Source organism: Procambarus clarkii, chromosome 45 (assembly GCF_040958095.1).
Source record: "Procambarus clarkii isolate CNS0578487 chromosome 45, FALCON_Pclarkii_2.0, whole genome shotgun sequence".
Taxonomy (NCBI): Eukaryota; Metazoa; Arthropoda; class Malacostraca; order Decapoda; family Cambaridae; genus Procambarus; species Procambarus clarkii.
Genome location: NC_091194.1, coordinates 20,889,208 through 20,902,878, shown reverse-complemented (window position 1 = coordinate 20,902,878; position 13,671 = coordinate 20,889,208).

Here is a 13,671-nt window from a genome sequence, read left to right as displayed (position 1 = left end):
TATTATGTATGTAACTCAATGTATGTACCTTTACCTGTTGACCAGACCACACGCTAGAAATTGAAGGGACGACGACGTTTCGGTCCGTCCTGGACCATTCTCAAGTCGATTGTGATGAGGAGGTAGGGACAGGCAATAAATAGGCAAGAGAGAGCCCTGCCCAAGGTAACCCCCTGCCCAAGGTAACCCCCTGGCCAAGGTAACCCCTGCCCAAGGTAACCCACTGCCCAAGGTAACCCCCTGCCCAAGGTAACCCCCTGGCTAAGGTAACCCTGCACAATTTAAGTCACTCTGACACAATCTACACAGTTTAACCTAATGATGTAAATGATTTTAACAATTAAAAAATGTGATTTGTTGAAAATGCACGTGCATGGGTTGACCATACCCAACCTAGCCTATTCTTAGATAACCCAATGCAAATAAAAAAATAAACTTGCAGTCCCTAATGTAAAACACTCGCCTGGTGCTTTGTGAGGGCTTTGCCCTGGGTTTATACCTTGGCTGGGAAAGATTGACTGGGCACCAATCTTTAACTGCAGCCTCTGTTCACCCAGCAGTGAATGGGTACCTGGTCGTTAAACAATTTGGCACGTTGCATTCTGGGAAAAAATTAGGATTAAGGACATACCCAAAGCGCTATACGTGCTAGTGGCTTTACAAGAATGTAAGAACTCTTGTCTATACTTATAAATAAAAAAACTGTCAAATTCACCTTTAGATAGACAATGTTTATGCATTAAAGTGATGGAAAGTTCCTTGGCCTATACACAGACAAGAGACTAAACTTCAACTCCACATAAAATGCATAGCCAAAAACATCTAAAAAACTGTTGGGATACTCTCTGAAAGTGGGTAGCACTATCTTGTGCCACCCCTTCACCTAATTTTAGTACATAATACCCCAGGCTCTCCTTAACCTATACTACTCACTAATTTATCCCTATCTAGCATACGGTGTCTGTGCATGTGGTTCAATCACTACAAATTACCTCAAGCTCATCATCACCCAGCAAAATTCAGAGCTATAGTGGGGCCTCGACTTACGATGGTAATCCGTTCCCAGAGACGGATCGTAAGTCGAAATATCGTGAGTCGAAGCGATTTTTCCCATAAGAAATAAAGGGAATTGCATTAATCCGTTCCCCACCCTCCAAAATATTAACTTACAAATACATTTTATACTGAATACATTTTTTTTTCTAACTACAATACAGTACATGTTTATCTTACCTTGATGGAGGACTCATGATGTGTATGGAAGATGGTGAGGAGGGGGGAGGAGGAGAGGTGTTACTGTTTGGAAGGGGAGTCCCCTTCTATTATATCATCAGGCAGTGATGACTTCTCTGGGGTACACTCTCTCTCTTACGTTTTGCCTGCATACCACTAGGACCTGGTTGTGATTCACTGCTTGTTTGTCTTACTAAAAACCTTTCCAGAGATTTTTGTTTTTCCATATGTTTTAATTTTTGTCTGTAGTGAGGCATCACAGTGTCATGATAAAGGTTAAGGCAACGGCCTACTGCACTGTGATTTGGGCGAGTCGTTTCAGCAAAAATTTGCAATTCTTCCCATGCAGCACACATTTTCTTAATTTTTTTTTTTTTTTTTTGAGATATATACAAGAGTTGTTACATTCTTGTACACTAGTTGGGTGAGCACCAACTAGTACGCGTAGCGTTTCGGGCAAGTCCTTAATCCTATGGTCCCTGGAATACGATCCCCTGCCGCGAAGAATCGTTTTTTCATCCAAGTACACATTTTACTGTTGCGTTAAACAGAGGTTACAGTTAAGGAATTGCGCCCAGTAAATCCTCCCCGGCCAGGATACGAACCCATGACATAGCGCTCGCGGAACGCCAGGCGAGTGTCTTACCACTACACCACGGAGACTGCTTAAATTTTTGAGGGAGGGACATTCTGTACTGTCTCCTCCTCCCCTGAAGAAATTTCCTCAGCTGTTTCTTGTTGCTGTTCCTTGTGAAGTTCTTCGGTGATCAGTTCTTCGCTGTGTTCCTCCACCAGCTCACAACACTCAGAACACTATGAATGCCACTTCTTTTTCTAACTTTCTCAAACCATCCCCTGCTCACCTTAAACTCTTTCGCATTTGCATCACTCGTTCCAGGGGTTTTCTTTAAAAGGTCTTCATGCAATTTCCTTGCTTTTTCACAAATGATGGCCTCTGAAACTCTATCACCCGCTAGCTCCTTGCTGTGTATCCAAATTAATGATAACTGTTCAACATCTTCAAGTGTTTGTGTTCTATGTTTCGTGGTTATTGACACGCCTTTTGCCACTTTAGCACTCATAATGTCCATTTTCTTAGCCAGTATGATGGATATCGTTGACTGAGATTTGTTGTCTTGCCTAGCTAGTTCAACAACCCGCACACCATCTTCATATTTACGAATGATTTCTTGTTTTTGCTCTATGGTCATCCTTACATGGGTTTTCATATGTTGAACCTTACCACTGACTTTCTTGGGACCTGTTATAAATTTATGGGCTGTTATGGAGGGTATAGAGTATTAAAGAGAAGGGCCAGCAGTTAGAATCAGGATGTATCAAAATTAGGGGAGATCAGATAGGTCCGGCCCCCAATAAGAACATAAACAATATTAAGTAAGTGGGTTAAGGTCAATACGTCAGCCTAGAGGTTTGATCACTGCTCCCCTACACAGGAAGAATGGATACTACTTTAAAACTAACTTATTTATTAAACCCTCTTAACAACCCCCCCCCCATATACATTAAATAACAATAACAATAATTACTTTACCACACTATCTTACTTTAAAAGCCTTGCTTCACATAGGCAGGATACAAGGTTTTACAATTAGGACAAGCTAGGGTAAAGTCTACTAGTGAAGAACTTGAAAGCTTGAGGCAGCTTAGGGTAGTGAGCCCTGTTACAACTGATATGAGTGGGGCTTCTATGGGGTACTGGTACTATTCAGGGGTGAAGGTAGTTAGAAGACAAGAGTATCAAATATGGGAGAGCTAAAAGGCCCGGCCCCCAAAATAAACTATCCACAGTAGTAATAACTTGCTACAAGACCATATATGTTAGTCTAAGGGTTGATCACTGCGCTCCCACCTTGGAAGAAGAGATACTCTGTAATTCATGTACTTATTTATTAACCCCTTAACAACCCCCCATATACACTCACACCAATAACAATAATAATAATAACTTTACCACACTATCTTACGTTAAAAGCCTTGGTCCACATAGACAGGATACAAGGTTTACACTAATAACAAGCTAGGGTAAAGTACTACTGGATAAGCACTGAAGCTGGATGCAGCTTAGGGTAGTGAGACCATGTGGTACCCTAATACAAAACACAACTCTTAGGGTAAACAAAACACTGGCAAATACTAACCCCAGGTCTCACCAATAGTTACTACCAGAGTAGGTACACTTACTGATGCCCCGTACTTAGCTTAAGGATACAGGAACTTCAGGTAAGGGAAATAAGTAAGAGGAGAAGGGAGAAGAGTAGGGATACAGCCACAGAGTAGGTCTTATCCGCACGACACCAGCCAGAGAAGAAAAACGAGCTAGCCACCAGCTGCCTCCCTCATGTCGTGGTGCCGGGAGGAGCCTAATTGATCGTGCAGCTAAGCACATTAAAGATCATCCCCTATGCAACGTATTGTTACTTTATGAATGATTAGAAAGTATTAGTAAGCAAAGTTGGTGCCTATGTTATTATTTAATAATCAACCCCCAGCTCAGTCTTTAAATGCTCTTTCAGAAACAATAATAGTCTTACGTCTGGCAGGGAAGATACAAACAATTGCTATTCGAGATGCCCAACTGTACTACCAGGAAGTTTAATAGCTCAATTTTGACCTCTGGTTTCCACTGGAGAACCCAGGGTCGTAACAAGCCCACATGGTGCCCTAACACAACACAACACTTAGGGATACCCAAACACTGGCTAATACTACACAATATCTACACAAGTCTTACAATTCCAGCAGTATGCACGGTTACATATAAAGGTACTTAACTTTGTAGTTACAGGAACTTAAGGTAAGGGAAAGGGAGAAGGAGGAAGAGAATCAAGGCAGAGCCCCACAGGTAGGTCTTCACACCACACAGTCTGAACAGAGAAGAAAGCGCCAGCGTCCAGTCGCCAAGCTCCCGAGTTGTTGTGGTTGCCGGGAAGAGCCTAATTGATCGTGCAGCTTATACACATTACAAATCTTCACCGACGTAAAATCCTGTTTACTCTACTCGTTCTAAGGATAGTTAATAATTACTTCACTGTTACACTTAATCCACAACAAGCTCAAGAGTCTGAATGCTCTGTGTGAACAAGATTCATCTTGCATCTGGCAAGGAAGATAGGAAGGTGCATTGACAAGCGCACCAAATAATGTATGGTAAATTATTTTAGAGCTCAATTTGACCTCTGGTTTCCACTGAGGAACAGAGGGTCGTAACACTCCTCCCCCTTTCAGAGAAAAAAATGTGGCTACTAGAATAGTAGTCATTTTTTTTTTTGTAAGAGTATACAGAGAATAAAAAGGAAAATCTATGCCATAAAAGAAAATCAACCAAAAACAAAAATTTCTCTGAAAGAAAAAGCACACAGAAATAAATTTTCTGAAAAACACACAAAGGGAGAAAGAAAAAACACATACAAAAAAAAAACTGGGAAGTAATAAATTTGACACGGAATATTTAATATCACAGGAGAACCTAAAAAAAATAACTGAAGCATGACAGTTGGTAAATGGCTTCCTGTGGACCAGATGAATGTTACTCAGGTAACCGGGACAGAGCGTCGGCTATCATGTTGAGTCGGCCCGGTAGGTGGGTAATGGAAAGATTGAAGTCCTGTAGGTACAACGCCCACCTGAGGATGCGTTTATTTTTTGCCTTCATCTGGTTTATGAACACTAGTGGGTTATGGTCCGTGTACACTTCCACTATATTACCTGTTAGGTATACTTCAAACTTTTTACATGTTAACACTAGCGCCAACGCCTCTTTTTCTACCACTGAATAATTGCGTTGCGCCTTGTCAAATTTCACAAAGTAATAGTATACTGGGTGGTCCACTTTATCATGCCCAGTTTGCAACAACACTGCACCAGCACCCTTGAGAGGTCGAATTTCGAGGCGTACTTGGCGTTTCCGATCTCGTCGATGCAGTCTTCGAGGAGGGGCAGCGGATAGGCATCCACAATGGTCACCTTGTTGAGCTGCCGATAGTCGGTGCATAATCACCAGGAGCCATCTGGTTTGGGGACCAAAAGGCAGGGTGAGCACCAAGAGCCCTGGCTCGGCTGGATGAGGCCGTGCTGGAGCAGGAAGTCGACCTCTTTCGGTACGATGGCCTTCTTTTCTGGACTCATCCGATAGGGTTGAAGACGAATAGGAGTGTAGTCCGTTAACTTGACATCATGGTAAATGGCATCAGTCTGGGTGAGGACCTCCCCGAATAGACTGGAGAATTCGTCAAGCAACGACTGCACCTCTTCACATTGGGCCATCAGCAAATGGGACAGTCCCTCCTCCACAGCATTCACAGAACTAGAATTATTGAGAATGAGATTAGTTGGGTCCCCAGAACAATCATCCCCTCCCTCACTGGAAAAGGAAAGATTGGTTAGTGCAATGGGCCGGGGGCCCTGGAACTTCTTCAGCCGGTTCAAGTGTACGAGCATTACCTGATTACGCTTGTCCGAGTGCCTCACTTTGTACGTGAGGTCCCCAGTCTTTTCTGTCACAATATAAGGGCCTTCGTACTTGTGGGACATAAGTGTTCCCTAGTCGAGGCTTTAATACCCGGACAGGGTCACCAGACTGAAATACCCGCAACTTAGCCTTAGCATCGTGTCGTTCTTTCATATTTTCTTGGGTCTTCCCAAGATACTTTAGTGCAGCCGCCTTGCAGTCCTTGAGTCTCTGGGGGTGTTGCGCAAAGTAAGCTGAACCTTCAGTCAACGTTACGTTCCCTAACAGATTCTCCTGTAACATGTGCAAGGGTCCACGAACTTTATGGCCAAAGACTAACTCAAAAGGAGAGCAACCCAGTGAACTTTGTAACCCCTCTCGAGCAGCAAACAAAACATAAGGAAGGTTCTCATCCCAGAAGTTGTGGGAACTCTCGCACGAGGTCTTCAACATCTGCTTCAGAGTTAGGTAGAACCACTCTATTGCCCCCTGACTCTGTGGATGATATGGGCTGGAAACCTGATGAGTTATTCCATGGTCCTTACAAAATTGTTAAAAAATATCAGACTTAAAATGAGTACCATTGTCAGTTTGCATGACCCAAGGTGGTGTCTGGTTTGGTTTCCCAACAAGCTGACAAGCAATACATGAATTACAAAATTTTGCCACATCGCTTTTCAGCTTGGGCCAAAAAAGTATTTAAAAAATTTGTGATAAGTAATATTAATACCCTGATGTCCCCCCATAGGATCATCATGAGCAGCTGTCAAAACTCTCTCTCTATAGTAGGTCGGCAACATAACCTGGTGGACTACCTCCCACTCATTTGACAAGGGAGCAGTTTGTGGTCTCCATTTTTTCATCAAAATCTGATCATTGTGTTCCCAGTACCCAGTGGCTGCATCTACAATTTCCTCCTTAGAGAGGGCTATTTCATGACATTCTGCAAGACTGGGGTTAGCTTTCTGTAACTCACTTGAGGCGTCCAGGCCTTGGTCAGATACCATTGGCCGAGGCTCAACAGCGTACTCCTCCACCTCCTCACTATTCTCGGTAGGAGGCGATGGTAGGCTATCCGCAGTGTCCTCGGCCACGTCATCGAGTCGGGCCATGAATGTGTCTGCAAGGTCCACTTGGCATTCACCACTCGGAAAGTTCCTTGTGTCCTAGGGATTTACCACCTTGGCAAGCACAGGGCTGCCCTTACATTTAAGTCCCATAGACCTGGTCACCGCGCACGCAGGGTACACAACATTATCCTCTGCGGCGGGTAGATCCAGGGAAACCTTAGGGGTAGGCAACATAATAGGCAGTCTGGAGTCCCCTACCTTATCCCCTGCTAAATCATTACCCAATATTACATCAACATTAGGGAAAGGTAGGTAAGAAGTGACTCCGGCTGTACAAACACCCTTGTGGAAATTAGATTCCAGGGTAACCTTATGGAGGGGTACTGCTCGAGTATCACTAGTGACACCCTCGACCAGTACTACCTCTCCAGTGTCAAGAGTGTTGGCACCTTGCATTGCACTCTCTAAAATTAAAGTCTAGATGGCACTGATGTCTCGGAAGATCACCACGTCCTTCCAGGAAGAACCCTCATTCAAAAGTAGTCTCCCTTTCGATAAGAATGGGGTAAGCAGGTCCAACCACTGTGGGTTGGAGAGCTTACTCCCTAACCCTTCAGAAGGCCTCAAGCCCTGTGTCACAACAAGAGCATTGGGTCTTTTTTTCTGGGTACAGGTGCCAACAACGGCTAGTAATGTGGTTTGGACGTTTACAGTGACCACAGATTCGTCGGGGAGAAGAGGCATTACTAACAGGATTGCCCTTCGGTTCACCCTTAAGTGCCGTAGGGCTAGACAATTTAACAGGGTTAGTTATGTCTGAAACAGAAGGTGCATTAGTTATAGGGTTAGAATGGGCTGGTCTGGACTGGCTGTAGGTATAAGTTTTGATACTCTGTGGGATAGAATTATTTTTATTGGGCCTTTTGCCCACCAACTGGTAGTTTTCTGCCATCTTGGCCAAATCCACAATATTAGAATCTACCTCTGTCCTTCCTCTAAGGTAACGTGCTACATGCTCTGGCATATTATCTATAAAGTTCTCCCCTAAAACTAAATTTTTAAGTGCCTCGTATGTTTTGGCTTTAGCCGAGCGAATCCATTTTTCAAACAATCTAATTTGGTCATTAGCAAATTCAGTGAGAGGTTGGTTGTGAGTAGGCCTAAGGTTGCGATAAGCTTGGCGGTTAGCTTCAGGCGTAATTTCATATGCCCTCAAAATCCGTTCCCTGACTTTACTATGTTCAAAACACTCGTCGTCAGGCATGTTTATAAAAATATCTTGTGCTTTACCCCTAAGCCACCCCTGCAAGATTTTCACCCACTCTTTCCTTGGCCAGTTCATGGACATGGCTAGTCTCTGAAAATGGTTGAAAAATCTTTCAGGGTCTGACTCTGAAAATTCAGGTAAGTTATGCTTTTTATCAGAATGCCTGGGGTTTGAGTCCCCAGTAGGTGGTGGTACCATTCTTGCTGCCTCATTTTTGAGCCTTTGCTCTTCAACTTTAGCATTTTGTTCTAAGAGTTTAGCCTCTTGCTCTGCTACTCTAGCCTTTTGTTCTGCCAGTCTTAACTGGGCTAGTTGTAATTCTAACTCCATATTTCTACTACTTACACTTTCAGCTGGACTGGGCTGGCATAAAATTGTATCACTTGGCAATAGTTCTTGGTCTATACAGTGGTGTAAAATTTCATTCACCAAGGTCCACTTTTTATCAGTGTCGTTTAACTCGAGGCCAAATTCCTTGCCTAACAATACTAAATTAGATTAAATTTGGTGAGCTTCTTAATCTCTACCACTGAAGGGTCCTTTGCCAGTTCCTGCATTTTAGCCTCCATCACTAATTAATTTAGCTCCTAGCAAAAGAAAAAATTAAAAAAAAAAATGGAAAAAACAAAAATTTGCATGGCACCTATCACAAAGCCACACTCACCTCAATCGTGAAGGGATCCAGCTGGGTGTCCAGTCAGTGCAAGATGTATCCTTTGCTAGTTGATCTGGGCCCCTAGGCTAACACACAACCGTTATTTGTTGTTACAGGAACTTAAGGTAAGGGAAAGGGAGAAGGAGGAAGAGAATCAAGGCAGAGCCCCACAGGTAGGTCTTCACATCACACAGTCTGAACAGAGAAGAAAGCGCCAGCGTCCAGTCGCCAAGCTCCAGAGTTGTTGTGGTTGCCGGGAAGAGCCTAATTGATCGTGCAGCTTATACACATTACAAATCTTCACCGACGTAAAATCCTGTTTACTTTACTTGTTCTAAGGATAGTTAATAATTACTTCACTGTTATACTTAATCCACAACAAGCTCAAGAGTCTGAATGCTCTGTGCGAACAAGATTCGTCTTACATCTGGCAAAGAAGATAGGAACGCGCATCAACAAGCGCACCAAATAATGTACGGTAAATTATTTTAGAGCTCAATTTGACCTCTGGTTTCCACTGAGGAACCGAGGGTCGTAACAGGACCCATGGCGTGATTTATGTTCAAAAAGCAAAAATCACCACAAAAACGGAATTTCTTACAGGCAGGATCATCACTAAGCGGACAGCTGTAGTAAACCGAGGCAGGTCAGACCGCGTGACCGGGAACCATGCGCTCGGTCAACTCGAACGTGTACCAACAAATATCATTAGTCGATGACACCATCGTAAGTTGAGTCGCATTTTTCGATCAAATTTACATCGTAACTCGAAATTATCGTAATTCGGGGCAATCGTAAGTCGAGGTGCCACTTTATAACAAATTCTGTCTGCAGACAACACAGTCCCTCTGTATAAATCCATAAACATGCTGAACATACACTCACTCCACAGAGAATAGCAACTCTTGTGCTATTTACTTGTGCAAAACCTTGTTCCTAAATGCTAATCTTGATCTGAAACTCTTCCTTGATTGATATAATAGAACCCATGAACACTACATCATAAATAAAAATATCTTCAATATCCACAGAGTCAGACTAAATCTGTGCAAACACTCCTTGCAATTTAAAGGATGCAGTCAATTAATCTCACTCCCTATTGAATTAAAAATTACCGAAAAGTACTTCATTTCATTCTCATAGATTCCACCATGTGTTTCAAACTCATTTTTTTCTTTTTTGCTACCCACTCTAGTTATTATGTGCTATGCTACAATGTACCTATTAACACTTTTGTTCGGGAGGGACCAATATGATGTCCAAAATTCACTCTGTGGATGTTCGGGAGGGACGTAGCTGATATCCAAATTTAATATACAGTATTTGTTAAAATTAGTTTTTATCTGATCATTTTGGGACATGTTTTAACCTTTGTACAAATACCTTCCCGTTATCTGTTATGGGCCAAGTGGCACTTAGGCACTCTGATTTAGAAATTGAAAGTGCTGAAAGTGACAGTGATGCAGATAGTGAGTTTGTTGAAACAAACAGTAGGTGAGGATGAGATTGAAAGTGAGGGGAGTGATGATTTTGATGCTCATACCGCCAGAGGCTCACGTGGCTGTACCACACCTAGGAAACGGCAATGTTCTTGTCATTCCTGGTCAACTGACAACACTCCACCATTTGTAGAAAGTTTTACTGGAACACCAGGCTTGACTACCATAACCAACCCCTCCTCTTAGATTTTTAGTTATTTATTACGAGATTTGTTGCAATATTTTGTACATGAAACAAACTTATGCATCAGAAAGTAACTACATGCTTCTAGCACCCCAAGCAATAAGTGGGATGAATTGAGTGTAAAAGAGCTGGCCAGATATTTGGGACTGACAATGTTGATGGGCATTATGAAGTTGCCAGCGGTGAGAATGTATTGGCAAACCAGGTAAAATGTGGCACGTACCTTGTTGCAATACTTTTATGATGTTGAAACGATACGAATTGATTGCAATGTATTTTCATACCTATAACAATAATGCCATTCCCAAAGACAATAAATACCTACCTTGAGGTTACTTTGAGGTGATTCCGGGGCTCAGCGACCCCGTGGCCCGGTCGTCGACCAGGCCTCCTCATTGCTGGACTGGTCAACCAGGCTGTTGAACGCGGCTGCTCGCAGCCTGACGTATGAGTCACAGCCTGGCTGATCAGGTATCCTTTGGTATCCTTTGCTTGTCAAGTTCTCTCTTGAACACTGTGAGGGGTCGGCCAGTTATGTCCCTTATGTGTAGCAGAAGCGTGTTGAACAGTCTCGGGCCTCTGATGTTGATAGTTCTCTCTCAGAGTACCTGTTGCACCTCTGCTCTTCAACGGGGGTATTCTGCACATCCTGCCATGTCTTCTGGTCTCATGTGCTGTTATTTCTGTGTGCAGGTTTGGGACCAGCCCCTCTACTATTTTCCATGTGTAAATTATTATGTATCTCTCCCGCCTGCGCTCAAGAGAATACAGGTTTAGGCTCTTTAGTCGGTCTCAATAGTTTAGATGTTTTACTGAGTGGATTCTAGCAGTAAAGGATCTCTGCACGCTCTCCAGGTCAGCAATTTCTCCAGCTTTGAAAGGGGCTGTCATTGTGTAGCAGTATTTCACTCTAGAGAGCACTAGTGTCTTGAAAAGTATCATCATCGGTATAGCATCTCTAGTGTGAAAGGTTCTTGTTATCCAACCTGTCATTTTTCTTGCAGTTGTGACGGCTACTTTATTGTGTTCTTTAAATGTAAGGTCTTCAGTACACCCAAATCCTTTACATTGCTTTTCCGTTCTATGTTATGATTTGACTGAGTTTTGTACGTGGTTTCCGTTTTTATATTTTCATTTTTTCCGTAGTGCATGAGCTGAAACTTATCTTCGTTAAACACCATGTTATTTCCGGAAGCCCATAGAAAGACCTGATTTACATCTGATTGGAGGTTTGCTGTGTCCTCTATGTTGTCTACTCTCATGAAGATCCTAGTGTCATCTACAGAGGATGATACAGTACTATAGGTTGTGTCCTTGTCTATGTCCGATATGAGGATGAGAAAAAGTACTGGAGCAAGCACAGTACCCTGGGGGACTGAGCTCTTTTCGGTTGATGGGCTGGATTTTATTTTGTTGACTATTACATATTGGGTTCTACTAGTCAGGAAATTGTAGATCCATCTGCTTATTTTTCCGGTAATTCTTTTTTGAACGCATTTTATTTGCAATAACACCATGGTCACATTTGTCAAAGGCTTTTGCGAAATCTGTGTAAATTGCATCAGCGTTTTGTTTGTCTTCCATGGCATCTAGTGCCATGTCATAGTGGTCCAGCAACTGTGATAGGCAAGAGTGCCCTGTTCTGAAACCATGTTGTCCGGGGTTATGGAGATGCTGTGATTCCATGTACAGTATTTTGTGATCTTACTTCTTACTTTTCTCTCTCAAAACTTTTTATGATGTGCGATGTTAGTGCTATCGATATGTAATTTTTTGCCTCTGCCTTATTTCCTCCTTTATGGAGCGGTGCTATCTCTGCTGTTTTTAATGTCAGGGATAATGCCAGTATCTAGGTTTTGTCTCCAAAGAATGTGAAGGGTCTGCGATAGCGGTTTTTTACAGTTCTTGATGAATATAGAGTTCCAAGAGTCAGGGCCTGGTGCAGAGTGCATAGGCATACTGTCTATGGCTTCTTCAAAATCCAGTGGGGATAGGGTGACATCTGATATATGATTTGATGTTGGTATCATATCCATGAAAAATTCAGTGATAGACAGACTAATTAAAGTTAGAACATTCACGGAATATCTCCAAAATAAATAACCATTATACTTTCCGACAAAAAATTTGTTTGGATGAAGGTACAATGTCATGGAGGGGCTAGCTAGCTATCAAGGTTTATAATCCAAATAAACCTGATAAGTATGGAGTGAAGCTGTACATGGTAGTTTAATCCAAAAGAGTTTACATCTATGATTTTGAGGTGTATGCAGGAATTGGGAAGATAACGATTGAAACAGTTATGAGTTTGATGGAACCACTGACCCACCGGCTGTGGGTCAAGTGGTTCCGCAAGCCCCTGGGGGGGTTCAGGGCTGGCGGAGCAGGCCTCTTCTCCTGTGCTCTGTCAGGTCGTTTCGGAGTGGGTGCGCTTGTACATGGTCAATACGACAATGTCTCTCCGCTGGATTTCCTGCCCGTTTCCAATTCCGAAACGGGACTGTGCGGACCTGCGGGTTCATTCTGGACTTGTCCCGTCTGGACCCTTGGATTTCTTGCCCCTCCTTTCGGATGACCACTAAGTCCCTGATGGTTACCGCCAGGCATCTCCGTTACCGCTTTCATTGTCTCCCTTTCGGATTGAACTTGGCTCTTCGCGTGTACACATGCCTCACCCGGGTCGTGGTGGCCCGTCTGCTTCTTTTAGGTGCTCGGGTGTTGGCCTACCTCAATGACTGGCTGGTCTGGGCTCCCAGTTGGTCCGCATGTTTGCTTGCCAGGGTTCCTGGTGAACTGGTGGAAGTCCCATCTGGTCCCCTCCCAGGTTTGGACTTGGCTGGGTCTTGTGTGGGACTCTTGTTTCAGGGAGGGGTCCCAGGTCACGCAGCAGTTGCTTGAGGGTCTGTGTGGGAGCCTGAACTTGTCAATGTTGGTCTACCCGCCGGGTCGGGTTTGGCGTTGTCAGCTGTTCTGGTTCCTTTGGGGGACATCCCTTCCGCCTCTCACAATCGCTGGGTTTGACCTCCGAGGGCCTTGCGTCAACTGCTGCATTGCCAGCTTCCTCTTCGGGTTTTACGGGGTTCAGTGCCTTGGCGCCTACCCGAGCCCTCGCTCGATGTGTTCATGGACTCGTCGTCTCCTGGCTGGGGTTTTGTGACCAGTGCTCACCAGGCCGGCTAGGGGGGGGGGGTCCATCCTTCCGTCGGGCCCACAGCACGGTGCGGGAGTTTGCGGCGGTGTGGTTTTCGCTTCGGAGGGTTCGGGTCGCCTGCAGATCGACGATTTGGCTCCATTA